Genomic DNA, 17,597 nt, shown 5'->3' on the forward strand with positions numbered 1-17,597 from the left:
CTTTAATTACATTTTCCTCATTATGTTATTCGTATATACTCATTACTTGATCGCATTTTGGTATTTTGTCCTTTGGTCCATGATTTTATCTATAGCACTCAAACCTGATAGCTTTAGGATCTTCTAGCTAAGATCTCTTTGCCTTTCTTTCTTGCTTTTTGAAACAGTTACACTAGAGTTCTTCACAATTTCTTATCTCTAGTCATACTTGTAAAGGTTTGTTGTCATTATTGATTGTCATTGAGCCACACACAACTTATAGCAACCTTATGAACAAAAGATCTGAGAATTTTCTGTAACTATCATTATTTCTTCAAGTTCATAGAGTTTCCAGAAGCTTGTGGCTTAGAAAGTGGATGCCATTCTTGTTTCTAAATCTGTCTTAAACTGGGAGCTCCACCAAACACTGTCCACAATGGGCAGCCATTATGGCATTTGAGATGTGTTAGGGTAGTAGGGGCAATTGCAAGATATGTTTCCTTCCAAAGTGTAGCCCAAGTGTTCTTTGGAGGCAATGATGATGAAGTTTTGACTCATATTCTTTGGGAATGTTGGTACGAAAGGGTATTCTTTGAAGATGTGCATCAAGCTTTGAAAATGGGAGGGTTGGCAAAAGAGAAGACTATCCTTAAACAGATAGATTGATACAGTGATTGCAGGAATGGACTCAAGTATGTCTGATTGTGAGGAAAGCACAGGATACGACAAGGTTCAGATCTTGTTTTCATAGAACCATTATGAGTTGTACTTGACTCAACAGTACCTAATAACAACAATAACTTGTGGGGAGCCTGGGATTGAGTCTTAGCTAATATGCCTGACTCATGGTCATCTACCAGTAGACTGTATGCAGATATTTGTGTGGAATTTTCATGTTGAACAGGTTTCAGTGAGGCCTCCATTGCAAGAATGTGGAAAAAATCCCAGATGTCCAACTACAACTGAATGGACTGAGAAATTATGGTCCTTCATACGATAGAATACTGTGCAGCACGCAGGAGCAATGATTTTGTAAATTACTACCTAACTTGGAAGGAACTGGAGAGCATTATGCTGAGTGAATTAACTCAGTCCCATAATGACAAATACTGTACAAAACTATTACTGTAGAATGTGTATGGGGATCCAAGGGGGTGAGGGAGGGTGGAAGCAGAGGGGTGAGGATGGGCAGGAGGCAGTGAAGGTTAATCATCAGGCTGCAAAATTTAATTGGGGAGGTTAAGGAAATGGGAAAGATCTAGTGTGAAAAATGATGTATTCAAACTCTGTGTGTGTGTGTGTGTGTGTGTGTGTGTGTGTATTTGTTGATTGTCTTTGAGCACAACTCATAGTGATCGTATCAACAAAAGGCCTGAAGCTCTTCTACAGCTATATACAGTTATCAAAGTTCACAGAGTTTTCAGAGGGCGTGTTATTTAGGAAGTGCATGCCACTTCTGCTTTCAAATATATATACATATATATCTATAAATACATAGCTATAGATAGATAGAGATAGAGATAAAGATAGATATAGATAGATACATATATATATCCAAATATATATAGATAGATATATCTATATCTATATCTATATGATATAGAGAAAATTTCAGCTGTCTACTTCTAAAACTTAAGTAAACAAAGCCCTATGCATCACAATGGTTTGAAGCATAACCAATCAGAATGGTCAACATTTTCTTCATTGTACATAAAGTGATTTTAATAACTTAGAAGGATAGATAACTCAAGGACTGACAGTGTGACAACTAGCAACAATAAGAAAAAAAGCAAAAATTATGAGACTATCACACACATTCGCATATTCCCATAAGAAGCTGGCCCCCCAGAGAAACACCTTATGCTTGGAATAGGTAGAGGGTCAGTGAATTAAAGATGGCCTTCAATGATGTGGATTAACGCAGTGACTGTAACATAGATTTAAGTACTCCAGGGATTGCGAAGATGGTACAGGAAAGGTAGAGATTCACTGTCTTATTCATAATTGTTTGTTGTTATGTGCCATCGAGTCACTTGCAATTCATAGTGAACCTATGTACAACAGTTCTGAACCCTGTTCTATCCTGAGTCAACCTTACTGTCTCCAACACACCTACCCCCATTACTCCAGTCGCTGAATCTATGAGGGTCTTCCCCTCCAGCACTGTCCCTCCACCCTCCCAAGCATAATATCCCTCTCCAGGTGTCACAATGAAAATAAACCAACAATGATATTGGAAAAGGAAGTAAAATGCAAATATTTCAGACTTTATTTTTCTAAAGTCAAGAAATTGTTAAATTACATGAGATATCCTCAAATTTTCACTTCAATTTGTTAGAAAAATGTTTCCTTTTCAAAAGGCTAATACTATGAAAAAGGTTTTGTTTCTAAAGGGGATTTCATTAACCAGTTCTTTATCTCTAACCCTTATTCTGTCACTCTAACAACTTTTAGTAAGTATATAAATTTAGTCAGATCTAGCCAATTTACTACATGTGATCGTATATTCATGAGTTCAACCAAAATTTAGCCTATGCTGTATTTCCATTTTTCAAAATAAAACATCAGGCAGATACTTACTCAGTGATAAATTTTCATTTAATTTGTCAATGTAAAGTGCTGAACACTATTTCAGTACCACATAATTTATGTAAATGTTTCATAGTTGTTGAATACTTAGGTTGTTTCCAATATTTAACTATTATAAACAATGACATAAATGGCATGCTTGTTTATTTTTTCATATTTTTATCATAGAATCATAACACAATTTTAGGTGTATTGTTTCTAGGTTAAAGGTTTATGAATTTTTTAAAAGACTTTCACTCTGATTCTTTCAAGAACTATGGCTGGAAAGCATGTAATTTCACATATCTGCCAAAACCAGGCATTGCCATTATTTCAAACTTCAACTATCTGTAAAGTATCCTTTGGTGTTGATTTATTTTGTCAGTTTTTGATTACTGCCATAGAGGTGGAAACCTTTTTGCTTTTAAATTAAATTTGTATTTTATAATGGTTTATTAACAAATTTGGTATATATTGTTTGTTACACCGGATAGTTCCAATTTCCTTATTCACCTCTCCCTCCAACCATCAAATTGTGTGACCTTATGATTAACCACCTCTGCCACCCATACTCAACCCTGCTCTCCCCCCACCCCTTGGATTCTCATACTCATACATTTTCTACAATAAAGGTTTTATACTGTATTTGTTCTTATGGGACTGAGTTAGTTCACTTAGGAAAATGCTCTCCAGTCCCTTCCAAGTTAGGCAGAGATTTACAAAATCATTGCTCCTGCATTCTGTGTAGTATAACATCATGTGAATGTACCATAATTTCTTAATCCACTCAGTTGTGGTTAGACATCTGGGCTGTTCTCTTATTCCTGTTTCTGTTGTTTCTGGTTACTATAGTCCATCCAGTTTCCTTTGGTGTCTCTTTGTGAAGTACTTCATTTAACATTTCTTGTTGTTAGATCTAATTTCTCCTTCATATTCAATGGAGAGCTTTGGTTGGTATAGGATCCTTGGTTGGCAATTTTCTTTCAACTTTTTATATATGTCATCCCATTGTCTTCTAGCTTGCATACAAGGATGCTATTGAGAAATCCCAACTTAATCTAATTGTTTTTCCTTTGTAGGTGACTCTTTTTTTCTTGCACTGAATTTAGTATTCTATCCCTATCTTTTTAATTTGGAGAATTTCACTATGGTATGACTTGATGTTTTTCTTTTTGGGTCTAGTCTATTTGGTGTTTGCTATAGTTCTTGAATGTGAATTTCTTCATTCTTCAAAATACCTGGAATATTTTCTCATAATACTTCTTCCCCAATTTTCTCAATGATTTCTCTGTCACTCCCATATTCGGGATTTCCAATCCCACATATGTTGTTTGTTATGATGTCATTCCACATGATTCTAGTGGTTGTTGTTATCGGGTTTTGTGGGTTCCCCCCCCCTTTCTTTATATCTCATCTCTGATTTTTCTGCTAGTATGTTTTCAGTGAGGCTCTTGTCTCCTATTTCAGTTTCTCTCTGTTCCATTTCTTCAGTTATACTTTTTTTGTCCTACCATCATGTTAGACACTTCTGCCAATTCAATCTTGATATTCTGGATTGGATTTTCGTGGTTTTCTGTCATTTGCTATACTGTATTTGCTATACCTTCCCTTTCTTGTGATTATGTTTTAAGTTCTTGTACCACTTTATATATGTTATCAATTCTTTCTTCCATTTTTTTGATTTGTTCAAGTTGCTCCTCATCAATATATTTCTTTAGATTGTTGTCTCTGGAGTATTTGCTCTTTTAATGGCTTCCATTGTTTCTTCCATCATTTGAGTCTTTTTCTGTAGCTGTTCAAATGACTCCACATCAGCATATTTCTTCTGGTTCTCTCTATCTGGGGTATACATTGGGTCTGCTATTTTTAGGAGAAGTGTTAACCTACCCCGCCCCCCCCCCATGACTAAGGCATTCTGCTGCTTTCTTGACATTATGTGAGTCTTTTCTTAGTAGATGTTAGGTTGTTGTAACTATATGTTGTTGTTGTTGTTATGTGCCATCGAGTCGCCTGCGACTCATAGCAACCCTATGTACAACAGCCCTAAACCCTGCTCTATCCTGCGCCAACCGCACTGCCTCTGACACACCCATCCTGATTACCCCAGTCACTGAATCAATCCATTTCATAGAGGGTCTTCCCCCTCCTGCGCTGTCCCTCCACCCTCCCAAGCATGATGTCCCTCTCTAAGGACCGGTCTCTCCTCACAACATGTCCAAAGTATGTTAGACGGAGCCTCAGAATCCTTGCCTCCAAGGAGCCAACTGGTTTAACCCTTTCCAGGACAAATCTGTTTGTTTTCCTAGCAGTCCATGGTATTCTCAATACTCTTCTCCAGCACCACAGCTCAAAGGCATAAATTCTCCTTCTATCCTCCTTGGTCGTTGTCCAACTCTCTGATGCATAACAGGTGATTGCGAAGATCATGGCCTGTATCAGACGCACCTTAGTCTCCAAAGAGACACCATTGCTCTTCAGCACTTTGGAGAGGTCCTTAACAGTAGACTTTCCCATTGCAATGTGCCTTTTAATTTCCTAGCTGCTGGTGCCAAGACTGTTGACTATGGAGCCAAGCAAACTAAAGCTGTGTACAATCTCAGTCTCTTCACCATCCATCCTGATGCTGCCAATTGGTCCAGTGGTGAGAATCTTTGTCTTCTTGACATTGAGCCTCAATCCATATTGTAGGCTGCAGTCCTTGACACTCCACAGCAGGCGCTTCAGGTCCTCCTCAGTTTCAGCAAGCAGGGTTGTGTCATCCGCATAACGCAGATTGTTGATAAATCATCCACCAATCTTGACCCCACATTTCTCCTCATAGAGCCCCGCCTCCCAGATAATCTGTTCTGCATATAGGTTGAAAAGGTATGGAGATAGGATGCATGCCTGCCATACGCCCTTCCCAATTTTGAACCATGCAGTGTTCTCTTGCTCTGTTCTGACGACTGCGCCTCCTGGTCCAAGTTAAGTTTCGCATTAGAATGATCAAGTGTTCCGGGATTCCCATTTTTCTCAGAGTCAGCCATAGTTTGTTATGATCTACACAGTCAAATGCCTTTGCATAGTCAATGAAACACAGATAGACGTTCCTCTGGTATTCCCTGCTTTCAGCCAAGATCCATCTAACATCACCTACAATATCTCTAGTACCACGACCCCTTCTGAACCCAGCCTGGACTTCCGGTAGTTCTCTGTTGATGTGCTGTTCCAATCGTTTTTGGATAATCTTCAGTAAAATCTTGCTTGCATGTGGAATCAATGAGATTGTTCTGTAGTTTCCACATTCGGTTGGGTCACCTTTCTTTGGGATAGGAACAAATATAGATCTCTTCCAGTCAGTTGGCCAAGTGTTCGTTCTCCAGATTTCTTGGCACAATTTGGTGAGCACGTCCATGGCAGCATCTGTTAACTGAAATATGTCAATTGGTATACCATCTATTCCTTGAGCCTTGTTTTTTGCCATCTCCTTCAAAGCAGCCTGGACTACTTCTTTCATCACCATAGGCTCTTGCTCATATGTTGTGTCATGAAATTCTTCTGTGTCTTCCAATTCCTTTCAATACAGTGACTCAGTATATTCTTTCCTTCTTTTGTAAATACTTCCTGGATCATTTAACATTCTGCCGAAAGCATCCTTGATTATAGCAACTTGAGGTTTGAATTTGTTCTTCAGTTCCTTGAGCTTAAGATATGCTGAGCGAGTTTGGCCCTTTTGATTTTATAACTCCAACTCCTTGCACATTTCATTGTAATATTTTGCTTTGTCATCCCATGCTGCCTTTTGAAATCTTCTATTCAACTTTTTAGTATCTTGATAGTGACCTAAAATATGGCACTGTTTTGTGAAGGACTTGCATACTTATGCTCCATTCTTGCTAGACAACAGTATGTAACCTAAAGTACCAGAATGGCAGAACAGGGAAGCCCTCCAGAAACTGCAACTTGGGCTGCCCCCTTCTGTTTAAGCTTAAAGAATCCCGCACAATGTAGCTAGACAGAAAGGATTCACCCAAAACTCCTGAATGGCAGAACAGGGAAGTCTGTTCCCTTCCAGAAACCACAGCTTGGTCCAGCCCCTTCCACTGGAGCCACACTGAAGCTGTAGTCCCTCATCCTTGCACACAGTGGTTCTGTTGCCAACTGGAGTGTGAGTGATCCTGGACTGGGTCAAAGCCCTTAGCAGATGATGGATAAGCAGTGGCTGGAAGATGCTTCTAGGCTGGCCAGTCCACACAAACCTTGGCTTCTTGCAACAGACTGATGGTACTGTTTTTGATGAGCATGTCTTGCAAGAAGAATCATAGAAACATTTTTTAAGTATCTATGTTCCTGTGGTGTCAAAGGTTTATTGTTCAAAATACCTTTCTTAGCCATTGATTATATTTTTATTTTGTGATGTAGTATTTATTGTATTAAGGCATAGTTTCAGGTGAGATACAAGCCCCACTATACTATATGTCTATATAATCTCATGGAAGCAAAAGTGTATTTCTTTTTTAGGATGTTTGGTCTCATGGAACATAACATTCTGATGCACCACAACTTGCAGTTTACAGGTTTCTGGCCCACATAACCAGTCTCTGAAACGTGGGGGTTCTTCATCACCCCTAGTAATTTCTCTGGTGGATTTTGTGTCTCTCTGAGACCTTCCAATGAATCACTGAACACAAAGGACATATCAGAGTGGTGAAACTGCATGAAAGAGGAACAATTGATGTTGGAAATGGTGGAATGGTATGGCAGATAAATCATTTGAAGCATTGTTGACTTCTTTTTGTAACTAGTCTGCTACTAATCTTATCAGAATGAATTATAGGTACAATTGGTGTCCGTGTTTGTTGCAAAGGTACAAACTCCTTTTAACATGTTGCTTTGGAGAAAAGGAATAAACAAGAAAATGAGAAAACTTTGGGTTACTGCAGCTATTACATTGTAGTCAGTGACCAAAGGCAAAAATTACTCATGGGATATGAAATGAAGGTAGTGGACCTAACTCCTGAGGAGCTGATTAATCAGATGATTGAACAAATACACAGTGATAAGGAAAAAGATGACATTTACAATTTTGGGGGGTTCTTGTATCAGTAGTGGCAGCATATGCAAGGGAAAAGAATGTAGAGATTAAGTTGTCTTGATATCAGCACTAAACTGCCAGGACAGAATTACATGCCTTAACTATAGGGCTTACCTGAAATGAAAAATCCAGGTGAGAGCAACTGGAAATACCCCTCTAAACTGTGGTCACCAAAAGGTAGTCCAAGAGGCAGAAGAAACTACTGATCAAGAAAGTACTGTAATGAGATGATATGACACAGAGACAATGTATAAACTTATAGCTCATTATGAGCAGCTTACTGAGAAACAATTACTAAAATGAATTATAACAGTAACAATTTTAGGGACGGGATCTGTGGTTCTAAATGCTGCAGAATAGAAGAATGTTTTTGAATTAATGCAAGACTCACAACTCTATATAAAATTTCCATGAATAATATTGCAAGACTTAATTATACCATAGATTAACCCAAAGGGGACAATTAGCTTGATAGATTGGATAAAAAAAAAATATGTGATGAAGTTTGTATATCCTAGCAAGGGAAACTGCCCCTCTCTGCTACTAAATAACAAACGGAATATTCCAGATGATATTCTGCATGTGCAAACTATATTGGTACAGCTTTACGACTGAAGATATTCACCCAATGAATACGTCCCTTAGGTAGGCCATGGCAGAGATAGTAATTATGAGAGCTCCACCAACAAGGCACATAATAAAGCTTTGGTACTGGCAACAATTTGAGAAGTGTGTCTGCTCTTAAAACAACTTTCCCTTACAGGTTTTTTGGAATGCAAGGATCATCAGGTGATTACAAATGGGAGGAGAATATTGATAAAAGATTTATCCTAGGGTGGAGATTTTTAGATGGTTACTCAGAAGTGGAAGGAATACAGCAGATATCTATGGAGTTGATTAACGTTTCAAACATTTTCAAATATTTCAAATTTCAGATTTGGGACATTTCTGACTCTCCTCTTTAGTACCTAGTCTGATACCAATCTTAACAGAATGATTTACAAAGGCAGTACCATTTATATTTCTAAAGTAGTTTTTTTATTCAGTTGGTGTGATTCTAATAACAATAATTGCCAATAAAGGTTATTGGGTTCATAATAGATAACTTCTTTCTAAATGCTTTACAAATATTCTTTCATTTAATCATAACAATATTCTTATTAATATGTATTCTTATTATCTTCAATTTATAAATAAAGTTAACTTATTTTCCAAATGTAACCCTTTATGTAGGAATCAAAGCCAAGAATCAGAAGTCTGTCTAACCTGTATCACTAATCTTTCTATTTTGTTATTAATTTCATAATTCCTTCTCACTAACACTGCCTCACTTAGACCTTATTTATAGCTTTCATATTCTCTTCTTGCATAACTCAATCTTATTATACAATATACAACTAGCTAGATTGTTGTACAGGACAAATGCTATTCATTCTTCTTAGTTTAATAATCTTTAAATGATTCTTCTTTCCACAGTGCAAATGGCTAAATCCTAAATAAAGCTATCAAGTCTTTTCTGTTCTGACTCTGATTAGTTTTCCCTGAGCCTCGCCAACTGCATGAAACTTACATTAGATTCTGATTACTCTGCAGTGGCATCCACTTCCAAAAAAAAGCTTGCTTCCAAAAACTCTATGAACTTGGAGAAAAGATTAAAGTTTCATGTTCAAGACTTTTGTTCATAGGGTCACTATGGGTCATCTACGACTTGATGCCACATAACAGCAACAACATCATGAAAAAAGGAATGCATATTAATTGTGATGGTTCTTAATGAATATTTTGCATAAACTTTCCACCCCCTTGTTCTAATGTTCCAAGATATATCAAATTAGGCATAAAAACTTAACCTCAAGCTCATTGCCATTGGTTAAGGAATTGCTCATAGGGTCAGTGGTTATTCAGAAGCCGCAAATTACATTGGAGGATATTGCTTATCTTCCATGGAATAGCTGTTGGATTTGAACTACCAGAGACACCGCTTTTGGATTATCAATACAACACCCTAAGCACTGTATCACTATAGCACATACAATTCTAATTCTACAATGTGCTTTCCATTAAATAGTGTCATAAGATGTTTCTTTGGTGACCTGACCTAGTGAATACTGAGTTGTACTAAAAGTCCAAAGATAGTAAATTCAAATTCACTGATTGATCAGGAGGAAGATGGTTAATCTTCTCCAATGTGTTTTACAGCCTTGGGAAACCTACTTGAAGGTTCATCTGTGAGTAAGTTCCTACTTGATTGCAGAATTGTATTGATATGATGACATACAATTTTATTTTCCAAGCCCATTACACTTTCTTATCCATAATTTATTTATCAATGCCACTATCTTTGGTTTTGCTTTTAAATTATAGAAACTTTGTGCATTTACTTTCCAAGGTCTGTGTTCCTAGAAAAATATCTGGTATATAGTGATAACCATTCATGTCTAGTAAAGAAGTAATTCAATGAATGTATTTTATGATCTGAACAGATTTTTGTGATTTCACTGCCCAACTGTCTGTAAATGGTCAAAGGGTCAAACAAATAATCCATTATGTTTATTTTTCTATGTTTTTTAGTACCATTTTTTAAATTATATATTGGTCTGCATGAAAAATTCACATGTACTGTGTTTTTCCATACACACTGTATTGCACGCATTCCTTCATTCACATTATGTTCCATACGATCATTCCCATACATTATATTTTATAAAATTAATCACTATTTGCCTAATATTAACCTTGTCTTCGCAGGTCCTCACTGGATCTTCCCTAATTCCTTCACCCCCTCTCTCTGCCCACCAAATTCTGTGACCTTGTGATTTTCTCTTCTTCCCTCCCCATCTCCTCTGCTCCCTCATCCCACTCTGGACTTTTATAGACATCTTACCAGTTATTCTACTATTTTTACAACAATGGTCTGATGTAGTATTTTTTTCTTTAGGAATGTGAGTCAGTTCACTCAGTATAATATTCCCTAGCCTGATCCATGTAATATAGAGTATTTTAAAAAAATCATTGCTCCTGAGTGCTGCATGGTATTCCATTGTGTGACTATACCACAATTTCTTAATCCATTCATGTATTGATAGACATTTGGATTGTTTCCATTTTCTTGCTATTGTGAATAATGCTGCTTTGAACACTGGTGTAAAAATCTACATTTGCGCCTCAGTTCTGTTTTCTCCAGGGTACATCCTTGATAGTAAAAAAGCTGGTTTGTACGGAACATTCAATTTTGAGGATATGCTAAACTACCATCCTGAGTGGTTGTACTATTTTACAATCTCCTCAGTGCTGTATGAGAGTTCCAATTTCTCCATATCTTTTTCAACATATTTTGTTTACTGTCTGATAAACTTTGTCATTGCTACTGGGGTGAAATGGTATATCATTTTAGTTTTGATTTACATCTCTCTGATATTGCCAGTGATTTTACATTTCTTCATGAATCTGTTGGTCATCCAAATGTCTTTCATTGTATTGCATGGATCATTCCATCTTTTTGAGTAGATATTTATACAAGCAATATTTAACAAATAGAAAATTATTTCTATAGGTGTTACTATACTATTTCCAAATAAAACAATGAAAATTAATTGAAAATAATAGAGAAATTCCTCAAAATAATTAAATACAGTAATTAATAAAAATCTTTTTCTATAGACTATAGTATATAGACTATGGAGTCATTTCAGTCCCACCATTTCAATAATTTAGCATATTTGTCACTATCCTTTAAATATTACTATTTCTTTTGAAACATTTTATTACACATAATTTACATATACATGATTATGCATAAATATTAAAATTTGTGTACATACATAACATATGTATTAATTAACACAAATTCTCTTTAGAAAGATCTTTATGTAAAATAGAAATTTTATGTATGTTAGTTTCAGAAAGTATTGTTTCATCAATTTTTCTGAATCCTTAAAAATCTAAAAAGTACATTTTAAAAGACACATAAAGCAGATTATTTTATTAAAAATATGTAGATATTATTGAAGTATTCAAGCATAATTTAGATAATGGTTATTAGAATATTAGATGTTTGATAAAATCCTTTAAAGGGAGATTAAATTCTCACAACTGAGCCAATTGGAAGTACCATGATAGATGGAGAAGAGATTGAGGTTGTTAACAATTTCAGCTTGCTTGGCTCCACAATTAACACTCTTGGCAACAGTAGTCAGGAAATCAAAACACTAATTGTACTGGGAAAATCTGCTGTCAGAAACCTCTCCAGAGTACTAAGAAACAAAGAAGACAGTCTAGAGACTAAGACACACCTCATCCAGTCCATGGTCTTCACAATTATTTGCTATGCTTCAGTGAGTAGGCAATGACTAAGGATGGCAGAAGAAGAATCAATGCTTTTGAGTTGTGGTGCTGGAAAAGAGTCTTCAACATACCGTGGACTGCCAAGAGAATGAACAGGTCTGTCTTGAAGAGGGTAAAACCAAATTTCTCCTTGAGGGCTAGGATTTTGAAGTTCCATCTCACATACTTTGGCCATGTGGCCAAGAGGGACTGGTCCTTGGAGAAGGACATCATGACATCATGGTTAGAAGGGTGGAAGGATGGTGCAGAAGAGGAAGACCTCAGATGAGATGGATTGACAGAAACTAGGGTAATGGGGGGGAGGTGTTGGAGTCAGTGAGACAGACTTAGGATAGGGCCAACTTCAGAGCAGTTGTACATAGGATAGCTAAGACTTGCCGGTAACTTGATGGTGTGTAACAACAACAGCAACAACAACATTCTTCAAAGAGAGTCTTTTCAATAATTTATATCCCATTGTGATACTTTGCAAATAATCAGCAATATTAAACAATATCACTAATGAGACTTTGAAGGATGTACAAGGTACTTGTGCAGAGATCCACATTTCTATTTCAGATTTCTTTATTAAGTAAAATACAACCAGTTAGTCTGTATATTAAGAACAGATACAAAATATACTAAAATTGTTTCTTAAAAATGAGATTGTATGCACAATCTCAAATATAAGCCAAAGTCTAAGAAAGAATTGAAAGTAGATTCTTGTTCTTATACTCTTTTTGAGACAGTGTTTGTTATTGTTACTTACCTTCAACCCTTATTCTACTCCTGGAGACTCAACAGTGCAGGTTAGAACTGCTCCACTGCATTTTTAATTCTATGTTCTTTGGTTATCAGATTATCAAGGCTGCCTTTTGGATGCCTCTGAGTATGTTCAAATAACCAGCACATCAAGTAGCTTAATAAAAAGAAACAAACCAACCCTGCCATGAATATTATGATCCTTTAACAACTATGAGTTCTGATGGCATAGTCCATAGGGAGTTACATACAATGCAAAGACTGTGCTCCTTGGTGGTTCAAATTTGCAAAGGCTCCTGGAGGGACAGGCAATCTTTTACCATACACATCTAAGAATCACTGTTGTTACATTTCTTATAAGACAGACTTGAGGGCCAATGGTATATTCAAGACTTTTCACCACTAATATTTAATATATAAATTTTTCTTTGATCTTTCTTATTCCTTGTACAACTTTCACAAGCATTTCAAGTAATTAAAAGTATCATGGCTTGGGATAGATTCATCTTAACCTTTAAAGTTACATTCTTAATTGTTGGCAATTTAAAGAGGTCTCTGACAACAGATACCCAGTGAAAAATGTCTTTTGATTTCTTTCCTGCTACTACCATTGGTATTTATTGTGGATTTATGTAAAGTAAAATTGTTGACAACTTGAAACTTTATTTTTCATGATATTGTCTATTGGTCAAAGTGTAAGTATTTCTTTACTTAAAATCATACGTTGTTAATGAGTCTTACTCCAATTATGAAGGGAGTTCATGTAGTTTCATACAGTTCATTCGCTTGATTCTTTGCTCAGTATCCATATTGAATATATATTATTAATTATTACAACCCTGACACTCACCTTTGATTATTTTAAGCTGTGTATTATTATTTCCTTCAAGTCTGTTCAACAGACTGCTACTTGGTTCATATTCAAGCTCCATCTAAGTACAATTATGTGGGTAATTACCATTCTTCTCAATACTTTCTATGATTTATTATTATCTATATAATTACTACAGCATACAAGCAAGGTTCTTCTAAAGATTATCCAAAAACATCTGGAAGAGCACATCAACAGAGGACTGCCAGAAGTCAAGGCTAGATTTAGAAGGGGTCATGGTATTATGGATATTGTAGATAATATTAGTTGGATTTTGGCTGGAAGCAGGGAATACCAGAGGAATGTCTACCTGTGTTTCATTGATTATGCAAAGAGGTTTCTGTGTGGATCACAACAAACCGTGACTAACTCTGAGAAGAAAGGGAATCCCAGAACACTTGATCATGCTAATGTGAAACCTATACTTTGACAAGGAAGCAGTCATCAGAATAGAGCAAGGAAAAACTGCATGGCTCAAAATTGGGAAGGGTGTATGCCAGGGATGTGTCCTATCTCCCTACCTTTTCAAACTACATGCAGAACAGATTATCCAGGAGGCTAGGCTCTGTGAGAACAAATGTGGCATCAGGATTGGACGAAGAATAGTCAACAATCTGTCTTATGCAGAAGCCACAACTCTGCTTGCTGAAACAGAGGAGTATCTGAAGCACTTGCTGCAGAAGGTCAAATACTGCAGCCTTCAATATGGATTGAAGCTCAATATCAAGAAAACAAAGATTCTCACCACTGGGAAGATTGATAACATCATGATAGATAGTGAAGAGGTTGAGATTGTTAACAGCTTTAGTTTGCTTGGCTCCACAATCAACGCTCCTGACACCAACAGCAAGGAAATTCAAAGATGTATTACAATGGGAAAGTCTGCTTTTAGAGACTTTTCTAAAGTACTGAAGAGCAAAAATGTCAGTCTGGAGAGTAAGGTGCACCTGATACAAGCCATAGTCTTTGCAATCACTTGCTTTGCATCAGAAAGCTGGGAAATGACTAAGGATGACAGAAGGAGAATTGATGCCTGTGAGCTGTGGTGTTGGAGAAAAGTATTGAATATATACCGTGGACAGCTAAGAGAATGAACAGATTCATCCTAGAGAGCGTTAAACCAGGGGTGCTCTTTGGAGGCAGGGATTCTGAAACTTTGTCTGACACATTTTGGACATGTTACAAGGCAGGATCAGTCCTTGGAGAGGGGCGTCATGCTTGGGCGGCTGGAGGCACACCACAGGAGAGGAAGAGCCTCTATGAGATGGATTGATTCAGTGACTGGGGTAATGGAGGTAAGTGTGTCAGAGATAATAAGATTGGCATAGGATAGAATAGAGTTCAGGGCTGTTATACATAGGGTCACTATGAGTCACCGGCAACTCGACAGCACATAACAACAATGTATATTTACTATGCTTTTATATAGATTCAATAAAACAAATATCATGTTGGCATTCTCCATTTTCAGCCAATATCTATTTGACATAATGCATAATATCTAGCAGTTTACAGTGTATGTACTACTCTAGCCATTTTTAAAACAATCTTCTTCAAGATTATAATTTAGTGTGATGTTCATGTAATTGATATGACATTTTGTTAATTTCCACATTCTGTAAGGTCATCCATTTTTTGCAATTGCTGCAAATAAGAGTATCTTCCATTTGGTTCATCAAGTAGCTGTCTTCAACATTTCATGGCATAGAAAAGTGAGCACTTCCAGGATTGCATCTATTCGCTGAAATGTGTCATTTGATATTCCATCCATTTCTAGAGCCTTATATTTGTCAATAAATTAAATTATGTAGACCTCTTTTAATACAATTGACTTTTAATTACATGATCCTTCCTGAAATAGTTAATTGCTGAACAATTATTTGTGGAACAGTATTTGTGTGTTCCTTCCATCTTCTTTTGACAATTGCTGCATTGTTCATAATTTTACACATAGTATTGCAATTCAAAGTTTCAGGCTTTTTCCTTCAGTTTTTCCCACGTAGAAAATGCCAAGTGTATTTTTTTCTTTTGGTTTCTTTTGGTTTTGGGGCATGGCATATTTCTTTTTTAATACTTTGCTTTATCTTCTGGAGCTGCCCTCTGATATCTCGTGATTGGACATATTTCATCATTTGTTCCCTTTGGTTTAGGTTCTCTTCATTAAAGAATAATTTTAAAAGGGTCTTAAGACATTCAGTTTGGATTTTTTTTTTCTTTCTGGCCTTCTCTTGGCCTTATTATTTCTTCATATATGATCTCCTTCTACAAATTAACTGATTTTTGGTTTTTAGAGTACAGTGCATAAAACCTTTCATTGAGATTGAATTCTATTGGAATAAACTCAAGTAATAATTTGGCTCTTTTGAGCATATTTTTATTTTCTTCATCTTCAGTTTAACTTCTTGTTGTTATGTGCTGTCGAGTGTTTATGACTCGTAGTGATCCTATGTAAAACAGCTCTTGAACCCTGCTCTATTTTGAGCCAACCTTATTGTCTCTGACACACCTATCCCAATTACTCCAGTACCTGAGTCAATCCATCTAATCCAGGGTCATTTTAATTGTGTGTATGTGTGTGTGTGTGTGTGTGTGTGTGTGTAATTGACCCCTTGCCTTGTTCTGACTTATTACATTGAACATTTCCACTAATTCTGTCTGTATATTAATTTGTATAGTTGTTGTGTACTGTTGAGTCGGAACCAACACATCGTCCAGCCTCCAGCAGGTTTTCAGAGGCAGTTAATTCATGGTTAATTTCTCCTGTGGAGCAGCTGGTGGTCATGAATCCCATACCTTCGGGGTTGCAGTGCAGTTTCTTGCCACAAAGCCATCAAAGCTCCCTAATTTTTGTCAAATGCCATAACGGGTACCCATGGTGGACAAGTTTTAGTAGAGCTCCCAGATTAAGATAGACTAGGAAGCAGGACTGGCCATCCACGTCTTAAATATCAGGCCCTTGAAAACCCTATGAACTGGTGACTGCTACCGTGGGTGCTAGTGTGTCGGAAAGTATAAAGATGGCACAGGATATGATGGGGTTCAGATCTACTGTTCATAGGGTTGCTGTGTGTCTCACTCAACTCACCAGCACTAACAAGAAAACATTTTATTTTATAGAATCTAAACTAAAAAAAAATTGAAAGCATTATATACAAAGTTTAGTTTTCATTGTTTTAACTATGACTCAGAAAATAGACACTGTGTGAGCCTATCGATTAGTTGAATGATGTAATAACTTCTTGTCAGAGCAATAGAGGAATTCAAGATCAGAAACAACTGTAGTTACAATGTTTACTGGATCCAGTACACATAAAATAATAATGTAGTCAATCATCTCTAAAGGCTAACTGACAGCAAATCAGCTGAGTCAAAACAATGAGAGAAAAAAGAAGGGTTTGGTTTTTTCCAAAAGAAAAAGAAATTGAGAACCGCTATCCCACTGGTTAAGAATGAAGGGCTCAGCTGGGAGCTAAATGAGAAGGATACTATCACAGAACTGACAATCTGGGCAAAGTTGAAGCAAAACAAAACAAAAACCTAACTCAGAGAGAAAAATTGACTCCAAAACCCATACTTGGCTATAACTCTCCAGGACTTGAGTTTTGCCACTAGAAATGATGGTTGGAATGTGGCTGACAGTGCAATTTAAAAGAGAAAATGTAACAGCTACCAAAAGTAGCTTAATTATTACTTCTTAAATTGAATACTAAAAAATTATTCTTAGATCTTGGCTGTTTTCTGTGTAGTTTATTAATTTAAACATTTAACAAATGAAACAATTAAGGCTCTGGTTTATTGTAAGACATGGTATTTGTCAAAAGAATAACTAAGAATTCTTTTTGTTACACATGGATTTCACCTGATGGTATGCATAGGAATCAGATCAATTATATCTGTGGAAAAAAACCACTGCAGAAGCTCAATATCAGCTGTGAAAACAAGGCCAGGAGCTTATTGTGGAACAGACCACATATATAAGTTCAAGCTGAAGCTGAGGAAAATTAAACCAAATCCACAGGA

Source organism: Elephantulus edwardii, unplaced genomic scaffold (assembly GCF_000299155.1).
Source record: "Elephantulus edwardii isolate Elephantulus edwardi_28Jun2011 unplaced genomic scaffold, EleEdw1.0 scaffold00036, whole genome shotgun sequence".
NCBI lineage: Eukaryota > Metazoa > Chordata > Mammalia > Macroscelidea > Macroscelididae > Elephantulus > Elephantulus edwardii.